The sequence below is a fragment of the Symphodus melops genome, assembly GCF_947650265.1.
Source record: "Symphodus melops genome assembly, chromosome: 9".
Lineage (NCBI taxonomy): Eukaryota > Metazoa > Chordata > Actinopteri > Labriformes > Labridae > Symphodus > Symphodus melops.
Window position 1 is genome coordinate 18,736,936 of NC_136699.1, and position 7,273 is coordinate 18,744,208.

General features: G+C 41.6%; 1 long non-coding RNA gene across 1 annotated transcript in view; it reads right to left on the reverse strand.

Moving 5' to 3' along the window:
* Positions 1 to 7,273, reverse strand: part of LOC306828869 — a 211,697-nt gene that overhangs the window by 79,669 nt on the left and 124,755 nt on the right. The gene's annotated exons all lie outside the window — the stretch shown is intronic.

Here is a 7,273-nt window from a genome sequence, read left to right on the forward strand (position 1 = left end):
ATCATGAGTGTGCATTAATTCAGTTCTTGAATGCCTCTTTATATCTCTCTATCTCCCTCTCCCTCTCTCTCTCTCTCTCTACTTCTCTCACATCCGTCTCATCTTCTCTCCAATCCCCCCGTCTTCACGTTTTTTTTTCCCCTTGTCCCTCTCTAATCTGTAAAACCGCACATTTGGCTCGCTACAGAGAGCGGTGAGAGGAAATGTCACATTCCACTGCAAGCAGCCGACCATCACACTAGAATGTCAATTGGACAACTAGTGTCGGGGCGGAGGGATGGAGAGGTGGAGGGATGAATGGGCAGAGGAGAGGAGGGCGACAGGATCCTGAGCCTTTGTGTGTTTTTTTAAAGACATGGCGTTTTCTGATGATTATTCTAATCCCAGCGAGGACCTTTCAGCCTGAACTGGGTACCTTATCTCCATTCACCAGTCTTTCTCTCATTAAAACACAATCACAGGCCACCAACTCTAATAAACCTTCAACTTCCTCTTTGAAGGGGGGGGAGGCTTTCTGTACGTGACATGGGGAACAAAAATGCTATTTTAAATCACTTCTAGGAGGAAAAGACTATTTAAAAATTGTTGGGTTTGGTGGGTTTTTTTTTTTTGGTTAAACCCATATTGAAAAAGGTCACTCTTTGATAAAGGATACTGGGATTACAGACATTCTTTTAGGGATTTAGGATGTAAGCACCTTGATAGTTTTTTGGTTGCTGTGGGGACGTGAATGTTCTGAAGTCACAGCTAATATGGGAAAGTTGTCCAAACTAAGCCAAACTTCTGAAATCATGAGCTTATTCAGATCCCTTAGTTAAATGTATGTATGTGCACTGAGATTTTAACAGCCAATAAAAGGGTCCAGCTATGGTTCACAATGTATTAAACTGTAATAAAGCCCTTTGGGTCATCTGAAGTCTAGATCAGCACTACACATGCTCAAGTCCATTTACAATTTTACCATTTCAGTTAAAAGCTTTGCCTCAAAAACAAGGCATGTCAAAGTAAAGAGATTGTTTTAGAGTTGCCGTTGTTCTTTGTGAAGTTCCTCTGCTGGCCAAAATGATGATATGACAAACAAAGATATTCTTTCCGAGTAGTGAAGATGAAACAAACGTCTATAATTATTCAACACATGCACAAACACGAACGTTTTGTCGATAAATCATCGAGAGTCTGCTTGTTTAAGCGTTTTAACACCGCTGCCATGAAGCTAGTTCTTGACTCACATGTGTATCTTTCTACTACCAGCCTCCATGTTTCTTTTGTAGAACCTACTTGATAGATCAACAGGTAAAATAGTCACTGTTACAATTTTATCCTACAGAAAAGAACAAATCAATAAAGACTTCCTGCTACCCTGGACACAATGCAGATGATTTGTTTTTTTGTGATCGTGTTCTACTTATCATCGACAGTCCAGGGTCTCCAACCTTTCTTCTTTTGAGAGCTACCTTCAAAAACTGAAAGTGGCCATGAGCTATTTGCATCACATTGCTTGCATTTATTCGCATCGCACACACCAGCTGAAGTAAGCTACTGTTTGCACATGTGCAAAATTACAGAGCCAATGCTGATGAACAACCCACATTCACATCAAGGTATAAGAAAAGAAAAAAAAAACATTGAATATTTGACACTTCTTGTTGTGCAAAGTAGGCTTTGTTGCTAAAAAATCACATTAATGTCAAAGAAAACATTACTTCTTTACACTTTTTTTGGGCTACATAACACAATAAACAGTCAATCAACCCATCGGTGAGCCACTGAAATCCTACCAGAAACAACCTGTTGAAAAATCCTGATCCAACCGTGCGACAATATTTGTCTCCAGTCCAGCTGTACTGAACACATCCTCCTTGTAAATGTAACCGAGGAGCTAAGCCACTTTGGCTTTGATTGCTTATTCAGCTGAACTTTAAGACATAATGATATCGCCACTGTTGTCTTCTTCATGTCGTTTTTACCCTCTCCCTCAGGTCATAGCCTCTGTATGTATGCAAGGATTCAGCATTGCGTCTGAACCAACTTTGAGATGTAAGTTGAGGAATTTATGGAAATAATATGCATTAAAAAAGATGAGAGAGGATCCAAAGTCAGAGCATGCAGCTGTCATTGGTAGTGATTCAGAGGCCTATGAGGCATCTCACTTTGTTCCTAAGTTATTCATGCAATCTGTCAATACTGCTGTCTAGGTAGACTCCTCTCTCCCATGTGTTCTATGACGGCAGAAATCCTACGCTGCGTTCGCTGCTATCTTCTGCAAATCTCTCAACGGAGACGCACTGAACTTCCAAAGATCCTGCACATGCTTGTGAGTGTGTAGTATGGAGCAGCTATATGGCTGCCCATGTGAATCTGTCTCTCACTACTTGGTCATTGCACATTGTTGTTGTGCGCTTACAAGTATTGGAGTGTTCCCTCATGCGAAAAAAAGTACACTTCATAACAAATGACCATTCAGGCACACGTGCTCGGGCACGCACAGTGGATGCTGCCAGTCACAATGTCCCTCTCAGGGGATGTGGCTCTGGCTTTCTCGCTTTTACGGAGAGCGGGCAGACTCAGGGCAGAACAAACTGATGTGGGAGTGTCACCCACCAGGTGGGAGGGGTTACTACCCTTTGTGATGTCATCAAGTGAAAATCAATACGTGATCAAGCCAAATACCAAGACAATCTGATGTCGAATTTCAAAATAAAAGCTATCTGAAAAACAAACATAGACCTATATTCAGGGGCTTATTTCAGTTTAAGATTGAACATAAATTACCTGTTACCACAGACTCATTTTAGTCCAGATTGGTAGTTCACCAGCTCACAATGTTATTTACCAAAACATCCTGAGACTCTGATGTAAAATTTAAAAAATATGAATTTCAGGATTATTTACATTTAAATTTAAGAATAAATTGTGTTACCACAAAGCCAGTGCTGCTGTCTGACCAGTCCAAGAAGTGTAAATATTGATAAATGTTTCTCATTCATTGCATGTTTAAGACATAGGGAGGACTGTAGGACTATAAATAGTGACGTTAAGGGTTTGTAGGCGTCTCAGGGAGGCTCAGGGGAGCTACAGGCTGCTGTGACTCTGCAGGCACAAACACTAATGGAGATATGGAGATGTCGAGACAGACATTAGCATATTTTATCCACACGCACAAACATCCTTAAAATATTGTTCTTGAGCATACCGGATGTCTGTGTCCTGTGCTCATAATTAAGAATGCAGAGGGAGCAGATTACTAATGTAACAGTAACCAAGGCCAACTGCTTTGCCTCCATGACAACCAAACCTCAAAATCTGAGGGAATTGCTGTGCTCAGTGATGCTGCGCTGCTTCAGATCAGAGCCCTTAGTCATTGTGCTGATGGTGCTCGTGTTTCATGTTTCTGGAGAAAAAAATCCACATAGATTCTTTTTCTTTTTCCATCTAACTTTTCTCTTCTCCCTGTTGCAGCATATTGTTCCTTTACAACAGGACTTAGTGTAATGATAAGACCCACAGGCTGAACAGAAATATGATCTCACACAGCTTCGGCTTGTGCTGTTACTATTTAGACGCTGCCTTATCTTCCACACACACCTTTGCTTTTGCAACAAACTTCTCAGATGTCAGAAATCACCGGAGGTGAGTCACGCTCTCCTGTGAGAACGCTCGGATGACTTGCTTCTGGGGAAATTATGACCACTGGGTGATGAGATGAAACAAACTGATATTACTGTATTTACCGAAATGTGAGTATTTGTCAAATTGAACCGGCCTCTGAATCACTCTGTTCTCTTATCTTGTTTTCTTCCCTGAATCCCTTCTCTCCCCTCTTCCTCTGCATCAGCTCACTTTTCTTCAGCTACTTATTTCTTCCTTTCAACATCTTTATCACAATCAGTATACTCTCCATTTTTCTTTAAGCACTTGATATGATCTTTCATATTGTTTTTTCATCATTCAAATGGCACGTCTGTAATATTTTAACGATTAATGGGGGCTTTCCTGGAGGGCATGACTCATCTAGCACGTCATTACTTTTTTTTTTTTTACAAAGAATAATGAGGAGCCCAGTAATTTATAGTTTCAGGTTTAGAAGACTGTTAACATAGATTTTCCAATCACTCAATAAATTAATTTGTGTCATGTTAAATCATGAGCGAATGAATCTCTTCACACATACGTGGGTCTGAATTGTAGGCTGTCCTCAAGCCTTGTTCACGCTTCTCCTGAAATTCTCCTGAAGTTTTCAGGGTGAGCTGCATGTGTGAACTAAATGTTTCACTTGCAGTTTCATCCAGAGTTTCTCTTGCCTGCCCCCTTCTAATTTTTTCTGTATAAAGTACGAGTGAGCTGAGACAGGAGCAGGATTTTATTGGGAGAATTCTTCTGCAGGGAGCCAGATCAGGTGGGGATGTTTGTACAGGATCAATGCACAACCATTGACTGTCTACATGAAATGGTTGAAATCACAACTTCATTATATTTTCCAGTGTTAATTGTTGCTCTTTTGTTTAAATCATACTTCTGCCAAACTACACATGTCATGGACATAAAGGCAAATACGCTCAATATAGCGTCATATGGCGGACTGTGTTGCTTATAGTCCCTCATTTCCGTGTCGTCCATTTTACCTCATGTCCTGTCTCAGGAGACCCCCTGCCCCTTCTCCCATCCAAAAGGGATAGTCTCTCTCTTTGAGCTGCATGTGTGAGCAATCAGCGAATCAGATAAGGAGCATTTAAAGACTAAGTCGTCCTGAAATTCTCAAGAATTTTTCAGGAGTCCATTATGTGAAAACAGCTTCAGTAAAATGATTTTCAGACACCAAACTTAATCGATCTTGAGCAAACGTCGGACAACAGTGGGAAGGAAAAACTTCACTTTACCACGAATAGACATATTGGTGAACCGCTATCTGCTGTGTAGCTGGTTCGAGACAGTGGGATAGAGAGAGCAGAAGACAGAAAGGCTGACAGGCAGACAAGAAGAAAGGTCACTAAATCATAGCAACTTTCTTTTTGAAATGCAGCGAATAAAGTTTGGCTCAGAGCATGTGACTGGCCTTGGACACATAAAACACACTTATACAGCAAAGTTGGAGAATCAAGATATCCCACTCTCTCACCTTCTTTTTTTTTAATCTCCCATCATGCATCTCTATCTCTGTCCTTCAGATAGACAAATGCACATGAGCAACACAGCATGCCTACAGACCACTATACAACTGTGAAGAGCAGGAAAAAAAGCTGCCCACAGCCAGGTGCGTCTCATCAGGTGGTTTCTCTCTAAATCACTGAGCCACTTGGAGGACATCGAGTCTCCTGCAGTGACCCCCCCCCCCCCTCGCTTCCTGTTTCTCCTGTCCTTCATCTCCCAGCAGGTGATCCCCACTCTGCTTCATTTGTTTTTGTGTTTTCTCCCGAAAAAAGGACACCTGATCTCTCCCCTCTAAACCTACTAAATCTGCTCCAGTGATGCCTCAGAGGATTCTTTACAGGGGGTCAAATGGATATCTCATCCATCTCTTTGTCATATTAAACTGTCAATCACGCAACAGAGCGAGTCAAAATCTGTTTTTGCACACGTTTAAGGTTTGAATCATGTGTCTCCTTCTTTGGACAGTTGGAATGAATTTAAAAGAAAAAAGAAAAGTTTTTTTGGGTTAATCCTGCAGCCCTTTCTGGGCTGGATATCTTTTGTGTTTTTTGCCAGTTTTTACGATGTGTGCCGTTGTGCTGATAGAGGCAGGTGGCCGATATGTTTACTTTGGCTCTCAGTGGAACTGTCACACAAGTGAGTAGGTGCTCATGGGTTTATCATCGTGTTGACACTCAAGGGGATTATACAAAGACAGAGAAAGGTTTATCTGCTTGAGACCCATAGGAGGACACACACAAACACACACTTGCGCACTCGCACAGACACAAATATTCCAGACAAGAGAAGCATGGATCATAGCTGAAATTTCCTGCACATGTACGCGCAACCAGTGAGAGAGAACCCGAGCTCTTTCGCCCGACCTTCGTCTCCCCCAGCTTCCATTCACCGCCCTCGTATCTGTACGAATTAGCTCCCTGCCTGTTGTCTTTCAGGCTCTGCAAAGTAAACAAAGCTCTTTTCACTTCAAAGGCAAAGTCTCTCAATTTTCTAATTGATAAATCGACTCTTGACAGACTGTGTTTTGTTGCCGTGACAACCACGCTGCATTTATCCTCTGATGCTTTCCTGTGGCTGTCTTGTTGTTGTGCTATTTCGCACAGAGAGGGCTGTAGTCTATTTTAGTGGAGGCCCTGGTGTGTTGTTCCATAATTAAGAGGGATAATTATTAAGGATTTACACACATACACAAACCAATTTGAATTTGTATGCTTTTCAGGACTGAGATTCTCATTTTCATATTCCCCTTCTTTGTGTTTCACAGAAGCGAGACCTTTACCTTCCATAAGGTCCAACTTTAATCTAAAACCTTTAACCTAGAACTGTAAACGAGCCAGTACATCCTCTCTACAGAGGACTTTCTTGACCACTCGTTTCCTGAAAGGAAGCATGGTCCTCTTAACTGCACAAACACAGAAACACACACACAACACACTCAGACAAACAGCAACAGCCAGTTCCTCCTTTACGATAACTCCAACAAAACGCCTGTCATCCCTACTCAGTCATACACAAGCAGGGAGTCAGTGCGAGCCAATGGATCAATTTAGTACAGAAAAGCTGTGGCATTCTTCAAATGTAATGGGCTTTGATGTAGACGCTGAGCTGCATTACAGAGCCTGACTGAAGCCAGTGAAACCTCTCTTCATCTGCTTGCTTCCTATGCAGAGGACGTTGGCAAGAAACGTGCTTCGCTTCTACTACAGTTTTTTTTTCTTTTTCTCTTCTTGTACGTACAGAAGTGCAGTTCATGGCCTGTACACCTACACAACATCTTTTATGGTCACAAATTGATGCGCTCCTCAGCTGCATGGAAATAACTACTTCCTTCCAGCGTGTTTTGCATGATTGGTTCCTCCCGCGGAGCAGCCAAAATGCCTTTTTTAACCTCTTTTTTTTTTTTTTTTTACACCAAATGGCTCATTTTTTGCCTTTATGAAATGGAAAAAGAAATAAGATTTCTCCTCTTCATCCAATGAGTCTAGCTGTAGATCACTTTTTATTCAGCTACAGACTGCCCCCTGGTGGACAGTTAGTTTATTGCAAGAGTGTGTTGTTCTTTATGCATTCAAGATGATGCTTCCTCTCAGATAGTTGTAGAAAGTAGTTATACTATAGCTTGACA